The sequence below is a fragment of the Ailuropoda melanoleuca genome, chromosome X (genome assembly GCF_002007445.2).
Source record: "Ailuropoda melanoleuca isolate Jingjing chromosome X, ASM200744v2, whole genome shotgun sequence".
NCBI classification, from domain to species: domain Eukaryota; kingdom Metazoa; phylum Chordata; class Mammalia; order Carnivora; family Ursidae; genus Ailuropoda; species Ailuropoda melanoleuca.
In genome coordinates this window covers 87,107,465-87,130,560 of record NC_048238.1, presented here as the reverse complement: position 1 = coordinate 87,130,560, position 23,096 = coordinate 87,107,465, and the positions used below count along the sequence as shown (strand labels likewise).

The window sequence follows — 23,096 nt, the reverse complement described above, 5'->3', positions numbered from 1 at the left end:
TCTATATATTGTATGGATTTTTAAAAGCAAGTGTAAAAATAAATAGCATGAGTTCAGTATTATAAACAACATTATATATAAACATATCTGTGTGCATATAACTTGTGTGTGTGCACACTTGTGCATGTAAAATTCAAATGAGAATTGTCCTGTTTTGGAATTTTGCTAATGCTCAAAGCTGAGGTCCACTTCCTCCTCCTTCTCCTCCTCCTGCAGGTTTCAGAGCAAGGTTTAATGCTCTGTGCATTCAAACATGAAAGCTATTTTCAGAAATAGAGAGAGTCCTAAGTCATGCTGTCAATTTCCTTGAGGTGCATCCTGAGGGCATGGGCTGGTCCAGGCACGGCAGGAACTGACATGGAAGGAGAGCAGCACCAGTGGACACCAGAGGGGTTTGAAGAGGGTCAGTTTCATCATCCGTAAACTTGCCCTTGGTGTAGGGCACCCAGTCCAGAATCATCCACCAGTCCGTGGCCCACACCAGCCCCACAGCGTGAGGTCCACTTTCTAAAGAATGGACCAAGGACCTGCAAGGCACCCCCTCCAGCACGCACAACAATATGGAATTGCTTCTTCAGCCATCATCCTTACCACCTCACTAAGTCCATATGAAGAGAAGACCAGAAATCGGAGGCGAATTCGTTGACACACAAGCCAGACATCAGATTCAGGAGTTGACAGACTAAGGTGATGAATGCTGTGGTTTTCCTGTTCAAATGTGGGGGATCCAAGAGAACCCCTCAAAGCTAGGGTGGCTGCTGAGCTGCAGAACTTTGGAGACTGTTAATTTGGGTCCTCTGGGAAGCAGATGCTAAGAGTGAGTTAAGAGTGTCAGAAGCTTATGGAGTAGGTAAACTCCTGGGAGACGTCAAGACAGGGAAGGAGAATTGGACAAGGAAAACTTCAGACGATGATACACATTTCACACCTGTGAAAAGAAATGGTGGGGGGGGAGGTGCACAATTGAGCAGGGAGAGCGTGCAGATGGTGATGCAGCTATGACATCTTCAAAGGGGGCAGAAAGTACGATTCGGCAGAAAGAACCTGAATCCACAGCGCAGAGCTAACAAAGTTTCAGCCAGCCCAGTGGTGAGCTTTGGAGCAGAGATTGCCCGTTAGAGGAATCCCATATCGGGCAGAAAATGGACGGGTCCTCGTACCCCTGCCATGCTCAGTTGTCATTGGTTGGAGGATGCCCAGAAAGAGCATCTTGGTTAAAACACTGCAGTGGATCCTGAAGGTGCTACAGCTGGAGGCTGTCAGCTACCTTCACTCCTGCAGCTAACTGGCAAATTCTTTCTTGAAGGGAGAGCCTGCCACAGGGGACTACCTGGGAGCGCCACCAGAGTGGAGGGTGGTGAAAGAATTTTTGAGAACTTGACACTTGCCTCCTGGAATTTGAGGGCACCTGTGAACATAGAGAATGATTCCGACTTCTCCCCCAGAGAATGCTGCCCGTGGAATAAAATAACCTATGACAGCGGGGTAAGGAGAGAAGGCAGAAGTGGGGGAGCTTGTTCTTGCACCGGTAGGCATGGTGAGGATCGTTGAGTATCCCAAGCAACAAGTAGGCGCCTCCAAATGAAGCTGGACTCCAGCTGTTGCGAAGTTATCCTGCTTTCAGCAGGAAACCTGTTGAGGTGAGGGGTCCCCAGTAGTAAGAGGCCATGAGGTATACTATCAGGGATAGGAACTGAAGGAAGGTTGCAAGTAAATCAGCAAGAGAGCCCAGTTTTCAAACTGGGGAACTGTGCAGTGTGGAGATTTTTTGGCATCTCTGAAGAATCCATATATGTGTCTCCCTAACATCTACCTCCCCAAAAGCAAGCATTAGGCGTATCTGCCACACCGAGGACATCAAGGCCAGCCTATAATAGGCAGGAGAGAGCTACAAAAGAGGCCAGATAAGTAAAAATAAAAACAAAAATGAAACATCAAAAACAAAACACTTGGGAATGCCTGGATGGCTTAGTCGGTTAAGCGGCTACCTTCAGCTCAGATCATGATCCCAGGGTCCTGGGATCGAGTCCTGAATCATGCTCCTTGCTCAGCGGGGAGCCTCCTTCTCTCTCTGCCTGCTGCTCCCCCTGCCTGTGCTCTCTCTCTGACAAATAAATAAATAAAATCTTTTTTTAAAAAAAGGAAAACAAAACAACAGAAACAAAACACTTGGCTCCTTTCTTCTAACCCCCCACTGCCCCTTACCCTAGGGGACCCAGAAGCAGCTGAGCAAGGGGAAGGAGAATGAAAGAGCGGTAGAGGTCAGGCCTGACCTGGGATGGGAAAAGACACTGTTTGAGTAGAATGGTTCGAGGCAAAGCTTTTTTTTTTTTTTTTAAAGATTTTATTTATTTGACAGAGAGAGAGAACAGTTGTCAAGCAGAGGGAGCAGCAGGCAGAGGGACAGGGAGAAGCAGAGTCCCTGCTGAGCAGGGAGCTTGAAGTGGGGCTTGATCCCAGAACCCTGGGATCACGACCTGAGCCAAAGGCAGACGCTTAACCGACTGAGCCACCCAGGTGCCCTGAGACAAAGCTTTTTTGTATTTACACTCCCCCAAATTAAAAATGTTCAGAAAATCAATTATATATCCATAGATCTAAATGTACACTGAAAAAAATTTGGAAAGATACATATCAAGCTGTTGTTTATGGTAATTACTAGGAATTTAGGGGAAGTTAAGGGTGGGCACAATCTTATTTTTTACTTTATATGCTTCTGTATGAGTTTTATTTCATCAAGCACTAATTAGTTTTAAAATTAAGTAAGTTAAGGGGCACCTGGGTGGCACAGCGGTTAAGCGTCTGCCTTCGGCTCAGGGCGTGATCCCGGTGTTGTGGGATCGGGCCCCACATCCAGGCTCCTCCGCTATGAGCCTGCTTCTTCCTCTCCCACTCCCTGCTTGTGTTCCCTCTCTCTCTGGCTGTCTCTATCTCTGTCAAATAAATAAATAAAATCTTTAAAAAAAATAAAAATAAAAATAAAATAAAATTAAGTAAGTTAAATAAAACAAGTTGTTCGAAATGAACTAACTGAAAAGTATTTGATTGATGATTAACTTATTGTACACATTCATGAAGCTCAGTGGATCTCAAGTAGGATAAACATAAAGAGAGCCACAAATACATACATCATAGTAAAATCAATTCATTCTCTATATTTTTGAGGGTTTTTTAGTGGTTGTTCAAAGGTTTATTCTCAATTTCTGGGAAGATGGCACCTTGAACAAATGTCCCTAGCACACTCTTCCTATTCAATTCTGCTTGAGAATAACACAACAGCCAGTGTAGGCAAGGTGATGGAGCCTGGAAGCTGCATCTAAGGCCATATTTCTTTTAGGATCCTCTAGTGGGGATGAAGAACAGATTCAAGCCAAAGTCATGCTCTTCTTGGGCAGCCTCCAGCTAATGAGTAAGCATGGCAGGGGTGCTAGTGCCTGACCATTTTTGCGCAGTGTGGGACACTTCAAATAGGAGATCTTGTCTCTGGAGTTACTCTTTCGGTTGGCTGAGACTGTTCTATCCCCTTAAAGCTGGGTGAGAGTCAAGGGATAGTGGAAGAGGACAGGGCAGATCTGTTGGAAACCTGGGATAATGACAGTGATTTTGTGGTTCTCTGAGAAAGTTCAGCCTGTTGTATGAAGCCTGGGCCTGCCTACCTGCTTTCCTGAGGTCCTACAGCAGCCTGATTCATCTGACCATGGTGGACCTCCAGGAAAACTATTTTGTTGGTCTGAATTCCTACGGTTGGAAGAGATTGCCAGTTGTATTCAGGGAGACGTGGGACAGAGAGGCTTCCTCCCTGTGCCTCACAAAAGCATAATGGCTCTTCATCTAGTTTATTTCTGACCCACAAAAACAAAAACTACTTAACCTTCTACCATTCACTGGTTTACCACTGCTCAGGAGTTGTTAATTGTCTGACCTAATTGCTAAGGAGTCAAAATCACAAGAAGGCAAAGAGAAATAACCCATTTAAGGAAAATGATTAACTAGAGGGAGGAAGACTAACTTGAACAATTAGACAGGTGGCTCCCATTAATGTAGAAAGGAAGAGTCAGAAGAGAATTATTAAATAATTAAATTAATATTTGTAAAATGTTTAGAACAGTTCCTGTCATATACATGTTTGTTAAATAATAAACTATAACAAGAAGTAATGAGAACTCCCAAGGATGTGGAATTGGAGCACAAAAAAGACTGCAGAACCAGAAAGTATGATTTTAGAGTTTAAAAATCCAGTACAAAAATCTTGCAAGCTTCCAAGCAGAAAGAACATATTCGGTATGGTGACTAACATAATATAATAAAAAAAAACATTAAAATAAAATAAATAAAATAAAATAAAAATAAATGATAAAAAGAAAGAACATATTCGGCTTCTAACTGATTTGGACAATAGGAAGTATTAGTGGATGGTTGGAGGCAAGGAGTACCGAGAAGCCAGAGTATTTCTTCACCTCCCACTCTGCCTCAGATAGCATTTCTAGTAGTGATTACAGCTCCTCTGTGGCCCCAGCTCCTCCCAGACAGGTTTCCACTGGGTGACCCTGGCCCCTGGGCTCCAGTAGAACCACTTCCTGCCTTTGACCCTCCCCAGCCTAGGGGCCATAGTTGCTCCCTGCCATTCTTAATTTCTGGGCTGTCCCTTATTGTCCCCTGTTTGGTTTATCAATTCTTCCATTATCTGTGTAATCCATTCCCTGTATTTTTATATTCCCTTTATTTTATTTTTTTTATTCATTCATTTATTTATTTAGTGATCTCTACACCCAACATGGGGCTGAACTCATGACCCCAAGATCAAGAATCGCATGCTCGGGGTGCCTGGGTGGCTCAGTCGTTAAGCATCTGCCTTTGGCTCAGGGCGTGATCCCGGCGTTCTGGGATCGAGTCCCACATCAGGCTCCTCCGCTATGAGCCTGCTTCTTCCTCTCCCACTCCCCCTGCTTGTGTTCCCTCTCTCGCTGGCTGTCTATCTCTGTAAAATAAATAAATAAAAAATCTTAAAAAAAAAAAAGAGTCGCATGCTCTTCCAACTGAGCCAGCCAGGTGCCCCGTATATTCCCTCTATTTTATTTTATTTTATTTTATTTTATTTTATTTTATTTTATTTTATAATTTTGTAAAGATTTATTTATTTGAGAGACACACAGAGAGAGTACAAGCAGGTAGAGGGGCAAAGCGAGAGGGGGAGAGAGAATCCTAAAGTAGACTCCCTGCTGAGCGCAGAACCCAACATGGGGGGCTTGGTCCCAGGACCTGAGCCGAAATCAAGAGTCAGATGCTTAACTGACTGAGCCACCCAGGCGCCCCTCCCTCTATTTTAAATACTCAAAGCTGTTTCTATTTTCTGGGTGGGACTCTGACTGACACTCTTACAAAGGAAAATAAACCAGGATTAGAGGGTTTTTAAAAAAATAAGACTGGCTTTTTAAAAAATATTTCATTTATTTATTTGAGAGAGAGAGTGTGAGAGTGTGAGTGAGGGAGCATGAGTTGGGGTTGGGGGGCAGAAGGAGAAGCAGACACCCACTGAGCTGGGAGCCTGATGTGGGGGCTTGATCCCAGGACCCTGAGATCATGACCTGCGCTGAAGGCAGATGCTTAACTGACTGAGCCACCCAGGTGCCCCAGGATTAGAGTTTTAATATATGACACAGAAAGCTGCAAAACACTGGAATACCATCTATAGAATGTTGGGAGTAGAGAACTGCTGGCTGACAATCCTATACTAGGCCATGACAGGCTGCTTCCAAAATGGCTCCCAATAATTTTCACCTCCTGGTATTCACTCCCTATGTAATTCCCTCTTCTTGTGTGTGTATTGGTCCTAGTGACTTGCTTATCACAGACTATGGCAAAAATGATGGGATGTCACTTTCATAATTAGGTTATGAAAAACTGTGGCTTCTGTTCTGCTTACATTCCCTCTCTGGCTGTTCTTGTACTCTGATGTAGAGAGCCATCTGGCAAAAAACTGAGGACCTCAGTCCAACAGCCAGCAAGGAACTGAATCCTGCCAAAAACCATGTGACTGAACTTGAACATGGATCCTGTCCCAGCTGAGCCTTGAGATAAGACTGCAGCCCCAGCTGATACTTCGACGGCAGCCTATGAGAGACCCTGAGTGGACACCTTGATGGAAATCCTATGAGAGATTGTGAAGTAGATGACTCAGTTAGGCCATGCCATTCTTGACCCATAGAAATGGTGAGACCATAAATGTGTGTTTCTTAAGCTAAGTTTTATTTTTTTAAAGGTGGAATTCAAGATTAAAAGCAATAAACAATACACAAAGGGGCATAAATCGTTCCATCTTTAATGAAAGTATGAGCCATAAACCTTTATGTACTGAATTGTTATAGTAGCTTAAGATGTAAAGCAAAAGTCTTAGAAACACCAAGAAGATTTTGATAAAAACCACAACCATAATGGGAGATTATAATATACCTCCCTCAAAACTTAACTGATCAAGTACACAAAAAATAAGCTAGAAAGCAGATGATTTGGGGGACATCTGGATGGCTCAGTCTGTTGAGCAATCGACTCTTGGTTTTTGCTCAGATCATGATCTCAGGGTCATGGGATTGAGCCCCCTGTTGGGCTCCACGAGCAGCGAGGAGTTGGCTAGGGATTCTCTCTCTCCCTCTGCCCCCCCACCCCTGCTCGTGCTTGCTAAATAAATATGTAAATAAATAAAAGCTTTAAAAAACAAAACAGATGATTTGATTAATATAAACAAAAAGCTCAATGTATGACTATATATATGTATATATCCATATGTACCTAAAAATGTAAATTATTTTCTAGTGTCCGTTAACTGTGTGCTTCATCACAGAGGAAAAACATGATAAATTTAAGAGAAGAGAATTTTTTTTAAAGATTATTTATTTATTTATTTGACAGAGAGAGAGAGAGAGCCAGTGAGAGAGGGAACACAAGCAGGGGGAGTGGGAGAGGAAGAAGCAGGCCCCCAGCAGAGCAGGGAGCCCGATGTGGGGCTCAGTCCCAGGACCCTGGGATCAGGCCCTGAGCCGAAGGCAGACGCTTGACTGACTGAGCCACCCAGGTGCCCTGAGAATTTCTTTTTTTTAAGTAAGCTCTACACCCAACGTGGGGCTTAGACTCAAAACCTCGAGATCAAGAGTCGTATGGTCTACCAACTGAGCCAGCTCAGCACCCTTGAGAGAGGAGATTTTAGAGGCTGCATTTTCTCATTATAATCCAGTGAAATTGAAATAAATAATAAAAGATGGTCAAAATGTCTTTACTAGTTAGAAACTGAGGAACATCAATTTAATCCTAGATTAAAAAGAAAATAAAAACGGATCTCATAAAAATTTTAGGAAGTAACAAAATGTGGATATACCAAATTCTATGGGATCACCTAAAACTTTATTTAGAAGAAAATGTACAGCTCTGGGGCGCCTGGGTGGCTCAGTCAGTTGAGCATCTGCCTTCAGCTCAGGTCATGATCTCAGGGTCCTGGGTTGGAGCCCCCGCATCAGGCTCCCTCTGCTGCTCCCCCTACTTGTCCTCTCTCACTCTCGCTCTCTCTCAAATAAATAAATAAATGGAATCTTAAAAAAAAAAAAAAAGAAGAAGAAGAAGAAAACTCACAGCTTTAAATCAGGAATCACAAAATTCTAGGTAGCTGATGGAGGTATAGGAAGTGGCTAGATATAAAAGTAGAGGTGGGGCCTGTGGAGGCTTAGCAGGGACATGAAGTCCACCAGTCTGTGATACCCCATTTAAATGCTTTTAGTATTAACAAAGAAAAAACTGGAAAATATGGAAACGAATCTACTAAGAACACAGTGGCAAAGCTGCAAAATTAAGAGAAAACATAAACGGAATTAATAAAGATAAAGCTCAAACTATCAGTGAAACAGAAAATTGTCACAGGTTGCATTCCCTGGAAAACAGATGCTGAGGAGGAAAGGATCCAGAAGGTTTATTGAGGAGGAACGTCTGTGAAGCAGAAGAGGCAGGGCATGTTGTCGGCAACGCAGACCTGACCAAGGCTCTGCCAGCTCACTGGGGAGCTGCATAGCAAAGATGACCTGTTTGAAGGATCCCTCATTGGGCCGAAAAGGCTATGCCCCAGTCCTTCCACCTTGCCCAGTCATTAGCCGTGGGCATCCCAAGAGCAGTGTGGCCCTCAGCTCAAAACCAGGTGGACTCTGAAGGTCCTAACAGCTGCCGGCACTCTTTGCAGCTGGACGGTTAGTCCTTTCTTTTTCTTTTCTTTTTTTTTTAACCTGATTTTTTAAAAAAGATTTTATTTATTTATTTATTTATTTATTTATTTATTTATTTATTTATTTGACAGAGAGAGCAAGAAAGGGAACACAAGCAGGGGGAGTGGGAGAGGGAGGAGCAGGCTTCCCACTGAGCAGGGAGCCCGATGTGGGCCTCGATCCCAGGACCCTGGGATCATGATCTGAGCCAAAGGAAGACACTTAACCAACTGAGCCACCCAGGCACCCTCGGTTAGGCATTTCTTGAAGTGGGGTCTGAGTGTTGCCTCTCTGCCCCCAAAACAATAAAAAGTGGTATAAAAAAGTTAATAAAACCTCAATAAAACCAAAAGCTGGCTTTAGGGGCGCCTGGGTAGCGCAGTCGTTAAGCGTCTGCCTTCGGCTCAGGGCGTGATCCCGGCATTATGGGATCGAGCCCCACATCAGGCTCTTCTGCTATGAGCCTGCTTCTTCCTCTCCCTCTCCGCTGCTGTGTACCCTCTCGCGCTGTCTGTCTCGCGCTGTCTCTCCGTCACATAAATAAATAAAATCTTTATAAAAAAAATTAATTCAATTTATTAAAGCTTCCACCTTTTGTGTGTGTGCAAAATTCACAAAATTGTGCTGCAAGTGAAATATATGTGCACAGATCTGCAAAGAGTGAACATTTAGGATATGCTGAATGGTATCAGGTAAAAACAAGTGGCCTTCAAAGACCTGCCTTCCACGGTGGGACCTTTAAGTCCCTCATCTTTTTAAACAGACTTTCAATGCCAGCCTTCCTTCCACTGCTTTGTAAATAAGGAACTGATTTTTAATGACCTGACCTTAAGAAAAGGCTACCCCCACTAGAAAACAATGTTCGTTGTATCAGTTTGAGGTTTCATTATCCCCCAAGATCAGGAAGAGCTGGGCTGGGACTTTGGACAGCGTATGTGAACGTGCATTTGAACCCCTGAGGATTCAGAGATTTGGTGGACCCAGTTTGCCCCAACTGCCCAACTCACTGAGATTTCCTGCCGGTTTCTACACTGGCTTGACTGCCATAATTCAAATGGGAAAACCTCACAGTCATTCCAATTTTCTGGAGCTCTGTGATGACATTTAGTAACAGCTGATAGGATGTATTCCACACATTGTATTATGGAATTTCTTCAAGGAATTGCTAAAATATATCGAGCCAATTGTTTTGTAGTACTCCTACATGTTTTATCTAGATTAGATTCTAGATTGTCAATAGATCCACTAAATGGCTCTGGAGATTTAGCACAGTAACTATTCAGAACATTTGACCTCAAATGGCAGAAATCGAAGAAACTGCACTGTCCAGTATACTGATCGCTAGCCACATGTGGCTACTGAGCACCCAAAATGTTGGTAATCCGATTGGAAATGTGCTAGAAGTGTAAATACATGCAAGATGTCAAAGACTTGGTATGAAAAAGAAAAAGAAATGTGAAATATCTCATAATTTTCATACTGATGAATATTGATGTATTTTGGATATATTAGAGCAAATATATTAAGATTTATTTGACCTGTTTCTTTTAACTCTTTTTAATGTAGCTACTAGTATTTAAAATCACACGTGTAGGGGTGCCTAGCTGGCTCAGTCAGAAGGACATGGGACTCTTGATCTTCTGGTCATGAGTTTGAGCCCCACATTTGGTATAGAGATTGCTTAAATAAATAAACTTTTAAAAAATCACACACGTAGCTCACATTTGTGACTTACATCGTATTTCTATTGTACAGTGCTGCACAAGATATTTACTGTGAAGTTTCCTGAATCCCTGTTCTTTTTTTAAAAAAATATTTATTTTTAAATTCCAGTATAATTAACATACAGTTTGAATTCAAGTTCTTTTGACTCACTCGGAGTTCGAACCAGCACAGCAATATTGGTAAACCCATCCTTATGGCTTGCTGTGGCTTTAACTGTGTAAAGGCTGATGTATGTCATTACTGTGTTTATCTTCAGGCCTCCGTAATCTTTTGATTAATGGGGAGGTAATGTGAAGATATCCAGAGTCTATCCACGCCAGAAAGTGCACATCAAAGAGGGAAACATGATGGGAAGGTCATAAGCAGGGGCAGCTAAAAAACAACAAAACCCGCAGTAAGTTATCCTGCACCGCGTGTGATAATGGCTCCAGCAAGTCCTTTTGTTGGCCGACCTGTGAAGGCCAACCTTCTAGGTGTGCATTCAGCCGAGATCCTGCGGCTGTGTACCACTGTGTACCGCCCGAGCACTCGGCTGGACATCTGGTGCAGGAGGATGAACCAAGCGTTGGCGGCGGTGCTGCTGGAGCGGCTCCAGGAGGGACCAGGCACCGCGAGCCCGGCGCGGGGGCGGGGCGGAGGAGGAGGAGGAGGAGGTGGCGGAGGCGGCGACAAAGGAAGAGGTGGTAGCATCCGGGGCCGCGACGGCGGAAGATGAGGCCGGCGGCCACTTCCCTAAACCCGGAAAACCCCGGAGTTACCGCTTCTGCGCCGCGGTACCGATTCCCCGGAGCCGCCCCCGCTGCCCCGTTGCCTCGGCTGGGAGTGACCGGCTCCCCGGGCTCCGCACCCGCGCGCCTCCCGCCTGACCCGGGGCTGGGCTTGCCCGCCCGCTCCCCAAAGCTGGGTTGTTTAGAAAGGACCAATAAAATAGATCAAACTCTTGGCTAGCCAGACTAAGGTAGGAAGGAGGAAAAGGAGGAAGGGGAGGTAAAAGTAATGACGGTGTAGATAAAAACAGATCTGTATTAAAAAGACTTTAAATAGAGAATCTCGTGTGCAACAAACGTGAATACAGAGGAGGTATGATGGATTTCCTGGCAAACTATAAACTACCAAAATCGACCCAAGAAGTAGAAAACCGGAAGAAAGTCAACTGTAGACGAGAATGGAAAGTCAGCAGGGCCAGTTGTTTTTATAGCAAAGTTCTAGATAACCTTTAAGGAACAAATACTTTTAGTGTCATTTGGTCCCTTTCTAGACCAGTATTTTTCAAAACATCCGGAATGAAGAACCCATTTTTTAAAAATTTACAAATATTGTGGAGATATACTTTTGTAAAATTTGATAAGAATATTTAAGAAATGAAATAAGCAAAGTGCAAGCACAATTTTTAAATTTTAAGATTCATCGGAAATAAATTACATTTCATTAAATATAATCAAAACCAATTTAACATAGGGACAAAAAAGTAATTACAAAAACGGCATGCATTGTTCATGGATGAGTCCAGCGATCACTGCTTGGATGTTATAGTGATGTCTAATTGCTATAAAGTTTTCTAAAACCGTCTCCATTTCTGTAGTTATCCCGTTATGGGTTCGTAACAAACAGTTCAGGGACTGGCACCAGTTTTCAGACCATAGAAACAGATGGAAAGATCCCAGATTAATTTTTTAAAGTTAGTATAGCCTTACATAGGATACATATGATAGTAAAATATTTGTACAAAATATACACATAGAAATTCCAATAAAATCTTAATAAACAGAATCTAGCAGTGTGGCAAAAGAATAATACACCATGACCAAATAGGGTTTATTTCAGAAATGCAAAGATGAGTCAACATTAGGAAGTTTATCAACATAATTTATGACATGAAACAATTAAAGGAGAAAACCCATAGTATTATGTTAATAGAAACTGAAAAGGCATTTAAAAATTCAGCAGCCATTCTTTTTTTTCTAAATTTTTTTAATGTAGACTCCATATTCAGGATGGAGCCCAACACAGGACCTCAGCTCACAACCTTGAGATTCAGACCTGAGCTGAGATCAAGAGTCAGATGCTCAACGAAACTGAGTCACTTAGTGCCCCTTCAGGAGCCATTCTGAATAAATATTTCAAGTAAAATAGAAATTTATTTATTTTTTAAAATAGAAATGTGAAAGAAACTGCTTAGATATGATAAAGATTGCTTACAAAACTCAACAGAAAATGTTATACTAAATGATAAAATAGTAAAGTCATTTTCATTAAAATCATGAATGAGAGAAGGATGCTGTCACCACTATTCTTCAACATCATTTTGGATGCTCTAACTAATCTAAAAGACAGGACAATGAAGTATTACGTGTAGCCTACTGTTAGTTGTCTTTAAAATTCTGTTCTCCCGTTCTTCCTTAGAAATATAATTTTAGCTAAGGACGTGGCTGAGAGACTACAATTCCCAGTTTCTCCTGAAGCTAAGTGCAGCCATATGACTGTGTTTGCACCAGTGGAATATGCACGGATGTGATGAGGTCAACATATCCCTCAATTGCTTAAAAGGAAATTGTTTATCCTAGACTTTTCTCCCACCTGTTCCTCACGGGCTGGAACATAGATGTAACTATAATTCCACTTCAACCATGCAGATGAGTACAACACCCCAGTAGATGGCAGGGCAATAAGATGAAAGGAACATGGGCCACTGAATAACCTGGAGGAGGAAGGGTGTTTGTTCCACCAGCCTGGACTGGTCAGTGACTATGTAAGAAAGAAAGAAACTTCGATCTTATTTACACCACTATATTTCTCTCTCTTTCTTTTTCTCCCTCTCTCTCAGGTGTGTTCAGCTTTTACCACAGCTGAAATGATAGGAATTCACATTGGAAAGAATATGCAAAAATTTCCTATTTATTTTTTATTTATTATTATTTTTATTTTAAGATTTTTTTAAAAGTAATCTCTACACCCAGCGTGGGGCTCGAACTTACAACCTCGAGATCAAGAGTCACATGCTCCACTGACTGAGCCAGTCAGGCACCCCCAAAATTATCCTATTTAAAAAATTGTATTTGTAGAAAACTTACTAGATTCTAGTTTTACAAAAACTACCAGAAGTCATACAAGTTTTTGGTGAGATGGTTAACTATATGAAAATAGACAAAAACCAATAATACTTCTTTATGTTATCACTAATCAGCTAGAAATAGTAATGGGAAAGTATTCCATTCACAACGCTGACAAAAATTTAGAATACTTAGGAATGAGGGGTGCCTGGCTGGCTCAGTAAGTGGAGTGTGCAACTCTTGATCTTGGGGTTGTGAGTTTGAGCCCCGCATTGGGGTATTTATTTAAATAAATTATTTATTTTATTTAAATAAATAAAACTTAAAAAAATACTTAGGAATGAGTGGAAGAGGAAATATACAAAATTTACGTGAAGAACAGTATAGCTTCTTGTTGAAGAACATAAAATAAGATCTGAAGAGGGGTGCCTGGATGGCTCAGTCAGTGGAGCCTACAACTCCTGCTCTCAGAGTCGTGAGTTTGAGTCCCATGTTGGGTGGAGAGATTACTTTAAAAAAAAGATCTGAAGAAATGGAAAGGACATAATATCATAAGAACAGTAATCTTCCCCAAATGACAAATATAATGCAATTTAAATAGGACTCTTATAAAAGTCTCATATTATTTAACCATAAAAATTAATATTTTATTTATTCTTTTAAATGAGTTAAGTATTCATATGGTTCAATCTCAGAAGTTACCAAGAGTCATGCAGCTCTCTTCACCTCTCCCCCACCCCTCCCCCAGCCACTCAGTTATCTTCTGCATAGACAATTTAGGTTACAAGTGTCTCCCATTTACTTTCGGAGATATTTGAATCATTTTTTACGCAATATTCACACTGTTCTTCGTATTGCTTATTTTAACAGTGTAACTTTGAGATGTACCTAAAGAGCTTGCTTCTTGTTCCTTTGCGTACGCAGAATTCATTTGAGGGATGTACCATTATTTAACTAGTTCTCTGTGATAGACTTTAATATTTATTTTTTATTTTATTTTTTGATGGACTTTAATATTTAAAATACCTTGCCAATCTCCTTCTATTACAGTGTTTCAATGAGTAGCATTGTATGTGTGATTTGTATATTCCCAACTATATACGTAGGATGTATTTCTAGACATAGAATTTCTGAGTCAAGCAGCATGTACATTTTAAACGCTTGTAGATGGTGCCAAACTGCTCTCCATATAAGTTGTATCAATTTATGTTCCTACCAAAAATGTATGAAAGTGGGTGTTTCCCTGCATTCTCACAAAAATAGCATTTTATTAACCTTTTTGGTCTTGGCCTATCTGTGAAGTGTGGTTTCATTTCACATTTTTCTAATTATGATGAAGTTTGAACATGTTTTCATACATTGAAGAGCCATTTATATTTATGTTTTGTGAACTGTATGCTCATATTCTTTGCCCATTATTCTACTGGGTTGTCGCTCATTTTCTTGATTTTATTGTGACTCTTTATATGTTATGGAAATTGGTCCTTTGTGAGATTAGTTGCAAGTATATTTTACCAGATATTAAAGGTACCATAGAATCACCATAATCAAAACATATTGATTCCTGTATGGTACCTATACAAGGTAGAAACTTGATCAGTGAAATAAAATTGTCCAGAAACAAAATCCAAATATGCATTGTAAATTAATAGATAACAAAAGTGGCACTTTAATTCAATTGTTTGATAAACTCTTGTTGGCACAATTGGCTATCCACATGAAAGAAAACAGCCATGCCCCTATATCATACTATATCAGAAACAGAACTTAGATGAATGAACAATTTTTAATAAAATTATTTTAGAATCCAGAAATAAACTTATTCATATATATTCAAATATTTTTTAATAAAATTATTTTGAAACAATTTTAGATTTACAGAAAAATAGCAAAGATAGTATAGAGTTTCCATATTCCTCACATCCAGTTTCTTTTATTAACATCTTACATTAATATTAATGGTACATTTGTCATAATTTGTTTGTAATACAGCAGTATGGATTCATTTTCATCAACTAAAGTCCACACTTTATTTAGATTTCCTTAGTTTTACCCTAATGTCCTTTTTCTGTTCCAGGATCCCATCCAGGATACCACATTACATTTTATTTCACTGGGCTCTTTTTTTTTTTTAAGATTTTATTTATTTATTTGACAGAGATAGAGACAGCCAGAGAGAGAGGGAACACAAGCAAGGGGAGTGGGAGAGGGAAGAAGCAGGCTTATAGCGGAGGAGCCTGATGTGACTCGATCCCGTAACGCCGGGATCACGCCCTGAGCCGAAGGCAGACGCTTAACCGCTGTGCCACCCAGGCGCCCCCACTGGGCTCTTTTTTGATTGTGACAGTTTCCCAGACTTTCCGTGGTTTTCATCATCTTGACCGCTTTGAGGAATACCGGTCAGGTATTTTGTAGTATGTTCCTCAGTTGAGGGTTTTATTCTCAATACTAGACTAGTGTTAATGGATTTTGAAGAAGACACCACAGAGATAACATGCCATGTCATCACATATTAGCAAAGAAGATATATTATCAAAGTAACGTCGTTGTTCCTATTAACCTTGCTCACCTGTTTGAGGTAGCATTTGCCAGCCTTCTCTACTGGAGAGTTGCCCCCCGCCCCGCCTATACGCTACTCTTTGGAAGGATGCCACAATACACAGTCCACACTTAAGTAGCGGGTGGTTATGATGCACCTCCTTGAGGGCAGAGTGTATACATAAATTATTTGGAATTCTTCTTAGTGGGAGATTTATCTCTTCCCCCCTATTTCTTTATATAATCATTTATTTATAACAGTATGACTCTATGGATATATATTTTGTACTTATATCTAATACTGCTTTTTCTTGTTACTTAAGTTGTTCCAGCTTTGGCTATCAGGACCTCTTTGAGTTTGGCTCCACTGTCCCTTTGACCTACCTTCATCATTGTGGATTTTTGGGGAAGATATTATTGATTTATTTAGAGAAAGCAAGCAGGGGGAGGGGCACAGGGAGTGGGAGAGAATCTCAAGCAGACTCCCCACCGAGCATGGAGCCTGACGTGGGGCTCAATCTCACGACCCTGAGATCATGACCTGAGCTGAAACCAAGAGCTGGATGCTTAACTGACTGTGCCACCCAGGCGCCCCTGAAGGTAGATTATTTTAAAGGATTTTTTAAAAGTTTATTCAGTTTTATTTTAGTTTTAGTAATCTCTACACCCAACGTGGGGCTTGAACTCATGACCCCAAGATCAAGAGTTGCATGCTCTTCCAACTGAGCCAGCCAGGCGCCCCTGAAGGCAAATTTTTGTCAGTGAAAATACACGTACCTTTTGATTAGCAATCCTTAATTTCAGAGTCTATCCTATATAAATAGAAGTACTGGTTCATTTGGTTATATGTCTAAGAGTGCTTATGGCAGCATTGTTTGTGGAGGCAAATCTGGAAACTACCTGAATGTTTAGCAGTAGGAGAGTAGATATGGGTATCCATATTATGGAATTTGATACAGCTATTAAAATATGAATTAGATATATAATTTATTGGTCTGAAGAATTTCCATAAAGCCTCATAAAATGAAAAAAAGGTTATTGCAGAACAGTGTGTATGGCATGAGTTTTTTTTGGGGGGGTAACAACCAACAACAATGGCAACAAAACCCCTCCATATGTGGATTTTTCAGTATGAACAGAGGCCAGAGAAGAGATGGGTTGGGTTGGGTTTCCTCACAGTGAGACACTAAGGCAAGGCTTTGAGTACAAGTAGTCTATTTGGGAGGTGATAAGCATCGGCAGGGAATAGAAAAGTGAGGAAGGGAAAGAAGGAAAGCAATGCAAGGTGCATTAGTGAGCAGGTATGGTTCTGGGCATTTGGGTCTCAGGGCTCCTGGGGATCTCTAGGTGGCCATGGAACACACCTCAAGGTTGTTTCATCTGGGCAGGAGGTGAGGAAGCTGGCACTCTTCTCTGCCAGTCCTGTCAGGGTATGGCATCACTTCTTATTTTGGCTGGTTTGAAGGAGTTTCAGAGGCTTCTGCTTAGCCATTTCTGTCATAATGGCTTTTTTTTTAAAGATTTTATTTATTTATTTGACAGAGAGAGACAGCCAGTGAGAGAGGGAACACAAGCAGGGGGAGTGGGAGAGGAAGAAGCAGGCTCATAGCGGAAGAGCCTGATGTGGGGCTCGATCCCACAACGCCAGGATCACGCCCTGAGCCGAAGGCAGATGCCTAACCGCTGCGCCACCCAGGCGCCCCTGTCATAATGGCTTTTATTTGTTAGGTGAGGGAACAATTTGAGGGTTCTTCTAACTGCTTAATATGTCTCTTCCGATAATACACTGAGGGACCAGAGAAATGACCACAGAATGGATGTGGATCCATTGGCTTCACTGTAAGATGTGGGTCAAGACTCCATTTCCTACCAAGTGTCCATACATCCCACTGTAACAGAGGGCCCCATGATGGCGCTCTAGGTTCCCTGACCTCAGGTCCACAAAATATGGGTATTCCTTCCCCCTTGCTTTACAGTCACACTGATGAATGGCCTAGGTCCTGTGGAGGCAGAGTTGCTGGAATCGTAACTGTATGTATTTGCTGTGGCTTTGCAGGGTCCTTCCTCAAGCGGACTTGGCCTTTCTTCACTTGATCGGTTCTGGGTCTGAGAACCTGCTCAGGGATGGAAACTCGACAAACGATCATGATTTTTCCACTGTGGCAACTGACAGTCTACTGCTCAAGTAGTCTTGATTTGTTTATCTTTATTTTTTTAGTTTTACAAGAAACTCTCTTGCTGGTTTCTGTTATGAGCTGAATTGTGTCCCCCCAAAATTCATATATTGAAGTCCTAACCCTCAGTATCTTAGAATGTGACATATTTGGAGATAGGGCCTTTGAGGAGGTAATTACGGTAGAATGAGGTCATTTGGGTGGGCCCAAATCCAATAGGACTGGTGTCCTTATACGAAGAATAAATTAGGACACAGACAATACACAGACTGATGGGCAACCATGTGAGGACACAGTGAGAAGGCAGCCATCTTCAAGCCAAGGAGAGAGGCCTTGGAAGAAAGTGACCCTGCCAACAATTTGACCTTGGACTTCTAGCTTCTAGAACTGTGAGGAAATAAATTTCTGTTGTTTAAGCTACTAAGTCTGGTATTTTGTTATGGCGCCCCAAGTGAACTGGTACAGCTTACCATCTGTATTGTTCCTAGGAATGCCATAGTTTACTAGCCTTCTCTACAGATCCTGCAGGTCAAAGCCCCATATTTGCTATTCCAGACTTGGTATCTATAATGATTATTGCAATTTTCTTGACTCTGACAGTTAACTGCTGCCACCTGGCCTATTCTAGAATCTTATTATCCCCATTGACACCAAGGAGCCTACATTACATAGTAGTCTCCCCTACCATGAACCCTGACCCATAGAAGACAACCACCATGGAGCTTTTCAGCAATGCCAGTAACACATTCCTTGTTGCCTTAATACAAAAAGTGTCCTCTGGGCCCTTCCAGGGGACACCATCAAATAGTGTGCTTTCTGGTCTTACATTAGGAAACCATTCTAATTTGCCCACCCCTCTGAGCTTTTTGACCCTTCTTCCAGTACTCTCTCAAGGCAATTCCAACAACTCCAATTCATTTACTATATAGGCTTTGTTGTTTCCAAGATTCAAGGCGCCATTCCAGCAGCATACTAGGACTGATTCCAGGTATCCCTGCCAGGATGTGAAATCCTGAGTCATGGGAGAATGTTCCAATATCAAAAACTCTTCCATATCCAGTTTTATATTCTTCCCTGGTCCAACACCCTCAAGATCCATTCCCAGGTTTATTCTCTCGATTCCATCAAGTACATATTCACTAAGTCCTACAACTATTCAGTGAATAATCTCTTTTATCTCCTACCAGAAATGGTATTTCTCTGCTTGGACCATACTAAGAATTGTCCCTAAAAGAAATACGCTGAGGTGGGAGACAAGCGTCCTCCTCCTGTGTAACTCTATTGCTCTCACAATCAAATCTGGAACTGATTTTTAGCCTATACTGCCCCTTTCTGGAAGGAATGAGAAAAGATAAAGTTCCCATGAAGGCCTTCTGCTGCCTTACTGTTCCTTGACTTAATAATTGGCTGACCAAACCTGTCATTTGCTTTCTTTAGGGTTTCTGTGGTCATTGACAAGAACAAACCAACTCCCTGATTCTCAAAGTTTTCATCTTTCAAGTGCTAGAGCTATTGAATGAACCAGTGCATTTCTTTCCATTTGTATACTATCCCAATTCAGCGTAGGTGAGAGTCTTTTTTTTTTTATTATATTATGTTAATCACCATAAGGTGAGAGTCTTATCCCAGGACCCCGGGATCACGACCTGAGCCGAAGGCAGATACTTAACCGACTGAGCCACCCAGGCACACCCCGCCCCCCCGACTATGCACACATTTCATGATCAAGTTAGGTGTCTGTGATATGTGATGTTCCCTCATAGCCATTTATACCTACTTGTCACTCAGAGATGTTTTTGTCTGCATGTAACTGGATAAACTACAAGAGATGAAAAGTGGGGTCTATGGTTTTTGTTTTGTTTTTTTTTCCCCTCACAGAACTAGAATGCTGGAAGTCAGGGGCTGCTGGTGTTTCTTCAGCCGCTCAACGATATCAAGGCTGATGGCTGCGCAGTTCTCTTGGCCTTTCCCTCAATGTCACTGGATGACTTCTACGGCTCCACATTCGAGACAAGAATAAGGAAGAAGAGGAAGGGATGAGACTTGTGTCAGTAAAGCAACAGTTTTCCCAAGGAATCCATGCATGAGTTTCCTCTGCCACTGGAACAAAGCTCCGTGAATGTAGTGGCTTAAAGCAACACAAACTTATCCCCTTACAGTTCTGGATGTCAGAAGTCTGAAGTGGATTTTGCTAGGCTAAAATCACAGTGTCGGTAGGGTTGCCTTCCTTCTCTGGGCTCTAAGGGAGTACTGGTTTCCTTGCCTTTTCCAGCTTCCAGAAGGTGCCTGCATTCCTTGACTGTTGGCCCCCTTCCATCTTCACAGCCAGCAATCACATCACTGTGATTTCTGCTTTTTGTCATCACATCTCTGACTTTTTGGCCCTCCATCTGCCACATTTAAGGATCTTTGTGATGACATTGGGCCCACCTGGATAATCCAGGATACGCTCCCTCCTCTTCTCCTCCTCCTCCTCCTCCTTCTTCTTCTTTTGTTTCACAGTTTTATTTAAATTTTAGTTAGTTAACATATAGTGTAATAATGGTTTCAGGAGTAGAACTTAGTGATTCGTTACTTACACCCAGTGCTTACGCTCCCTCTTCTAAAGTTAACTGATTAGTGAGCTTAATTCCGTCTGCATCCTTAGTTCTTTGCGTGTAACCCAACATATGCACAGGTTCTGGGGATTAGGATGTAATTGAGAGGACCATGATTTGCCTACCATGACCCAGTTTTGTCTCGTTGGCCAAAATTCTAGCTGGAAGGAGGCTTGAGAGTGGGAGTTGGGTTAGTTGAACAGTGCCTGCCATACCTTGCTAGCACTTCTTGAAGTTTGTAATTACATATTTCTTGTGTGATTTTTCCCCTAGTAGATCCTATATGCCATGAGAGCAAGAACCATACCTGTTTCGCTCACCATTGTATTTTCAGCATATACCAAGGTACCTAACATATAGTAGCAGCTCAGTAAATTTTTAGTGCATAAAGGAATGCATGAACAAGTACACAGACACAAACACACGCACACATATAGAAAAGCTTACTATAGCATTTTCTGGGACATAGCCAAGAAATGGAAGCAATCTAACTGTTCATCTATAGGAAACTGGTTATACGAATTGTTGATTTTTAGAAAGTAAACCCCTGGTACTGTCTACAAAAGAATATTCAGCCTTTGTAAACAATGAGACCGATCTTAAATGCAGGGACATGAAAAGATGTTCATTATTTATCACTAAGGGAAGATGCAAGTTGCAGAACAGTATGTATTGTATGACCCTATTTGTGTGATAGAAAATAAACTGAAGCTTATTGCCCTCGGGAAGGAAGAACACAAGGAACCAGAAGGAACAAAGAGTCAAATTCTTGGCCTTGGATTGTTCTGGAAACCCACACCAAGCACATTCCTTCTCATGGTCTTTGCACTGATTGTTCTTTCTGCCTCCAATACTCCTTCCTCACATAATAACATATTGATATTAATTAACATTAATGTTAACTTATTAACAGCTTGCTCTCCTCTTTCATTAAGTCTCAGTCCAATGTCATCTTCTTAGAGAGGGCCTGACTTGACCACCCTGTCTTAAATAGCATTCCACGATCCACTTTCTCCATTCCCATGATCCACTTTATTTTATATGACATTATATATCTGTTTCATTGTTAATTTTTTAAAGTAATCTCCTTCCCCATGTGGGGCTTGAATTTACAACCCCCAGATCAAGAGTCGCATGCTGTACTGACTGAGCCAGCCAGGCGCCCGTTGTTTAATTGTTTATGATACCGCTTCTCCACTCGAACGTAAGTGCCATGGGGCCGGGGATCTAGGTGGTTCTGATGCAGGTTGCTGTAGTGCCTCAGTTTCAGAATCACTTCTAACTCTTAGGGCAGCAGTTCTCAAAGTGTGGTCTGCGGACCAGCAACATCAGTATCACCTGGGTACTTGTTAGATAGGCACATTCTCCAGTCTCACCTACTGAGTCAAAACCCCTGGGAGTAGGGACCAGCAGTCTGTTGTTCAGAAGCCTTCCAGATAGTTCTGATGCCCACTCAAGTCTGAGAACCACTGACTTTGCTTTTCTTTTTTGGGTAGCACTCCCCGGTTCTCTTTTCAGGGATCTTTTCCAGGTAAACAGAGGTTAACTCTCTTCCCTATTCTTTCCTCTGTGCTGCTCCTAAGAATGTTCTGAATAAGATAGAAATGTGGGAATTCTGTGTTTACCTTACCTTAATTTAACTTGAATTTTTCTTGAACTTTACCCTCTAGAAAAGGGGCTGACAGTCAGCATTTTTGGCTTTGTGGGCCACAGAGTCTGATGCAACTACACAACTCTGCCCCTGGAGTGGGAAGGCAGCCAGAGACAATATGTAAATGAATGAGCATGGCCGTATGCCAATAAAACTTCGTATATGGACACTGAGATTTGAATTGTCAGCAATCTGGTGGCATAATATGTACATTAAATGATGTTATTTTGTGTTTCCTGATTACGTTCATTTGGCCTCTTCTGTGAAATGCTTGCCCATTTCTTTTGCCCCCTTTCTAGCTGCTAAAGGGAACTTATTCCAGTGGGCAGTACCCTTGGGCATTCCTTTTGTATGGAGGGAGATGAAACCTGATATGTGGACATACACAGTGAATCCTGAAAAATGGCAAGTATCCTGGCTCATTGGAGGCATAGAAGAACAATGCTGCCATACCAGTCACAAGGATGTCTGGAAAAGAGATACGTAGATGGGCTCCTGGGGTTGGTTCCAGGCATGCATATCTTTGTCTCACATTAATATTCACTAAAGATCATCCATTGAAGAGTAGATTCAAAACAAACCAGGTGGGTAAGCCAAACCTTCTCCTTGGCCACCATAGTACTTGTGCCATGGGCCCCCAAATAGGTGGTTATGCAGGCAGGCGGGGAGGGAGGCAATGTGTGGGCCCAGCAGCATGGGCTTCACCTCTCCAAGGCTGGTTTAGCTACTGCCACTGCTGAGTGCCCAAGAAGCCAACAGCAGAGACCAACGGTGAGTCCTGTATATAGTGCTGATGGCTAAAGGCATATTAGCCAGCCACCTTATGGTCTTAATTCCTTTAGAGCCCTTCCACTTGGAAGGGAGACTGAGTTGTCCTTGACGGAATCAACACGTACCATGGGTTTGGGTTTGTTCTGCCTGTACTGCCTCTGCCCAGTGCTACCGCCTCCTCATTTGCTTCATAGGTTTCACTCTCCAGTAAACGCTTTGCAACCTAACTCAATTTCAGCTTTGGCTTCCTAAAGAATGCAATCTGCGACAACCTCTTTTCTAGGGCAAAATGAGACACTTGTAATGCGTGGTATGCGCTGGATGATGATTACTCAAATTATCAGCGATGG

The 23,096-nt window shown here is 42.0% G+C and overlaps 1 long non-coding RNA gene across 1 annotated transcript; it reads left to right on the top strand.

Annotated features, from left to right (window-relative positions):
• The first annotated feature begins 311 nt into the window (after nucleotides 1–311).
• On the top strand, nucleotides 312–6,622 carry LOC117797350. Its single transcript, XR_004622277.1, has 3 exons — nucleotides 312–687; nucleotides 1,307–1,485; nucleotides 5,959–6,622. It is a non-coding gene; the product is annotated as an uncharacterized LOC117797350 (long non-coding RNA).
• Nucleotides 6,623–23,096: the final 16,474 nt, after the last annotated feature.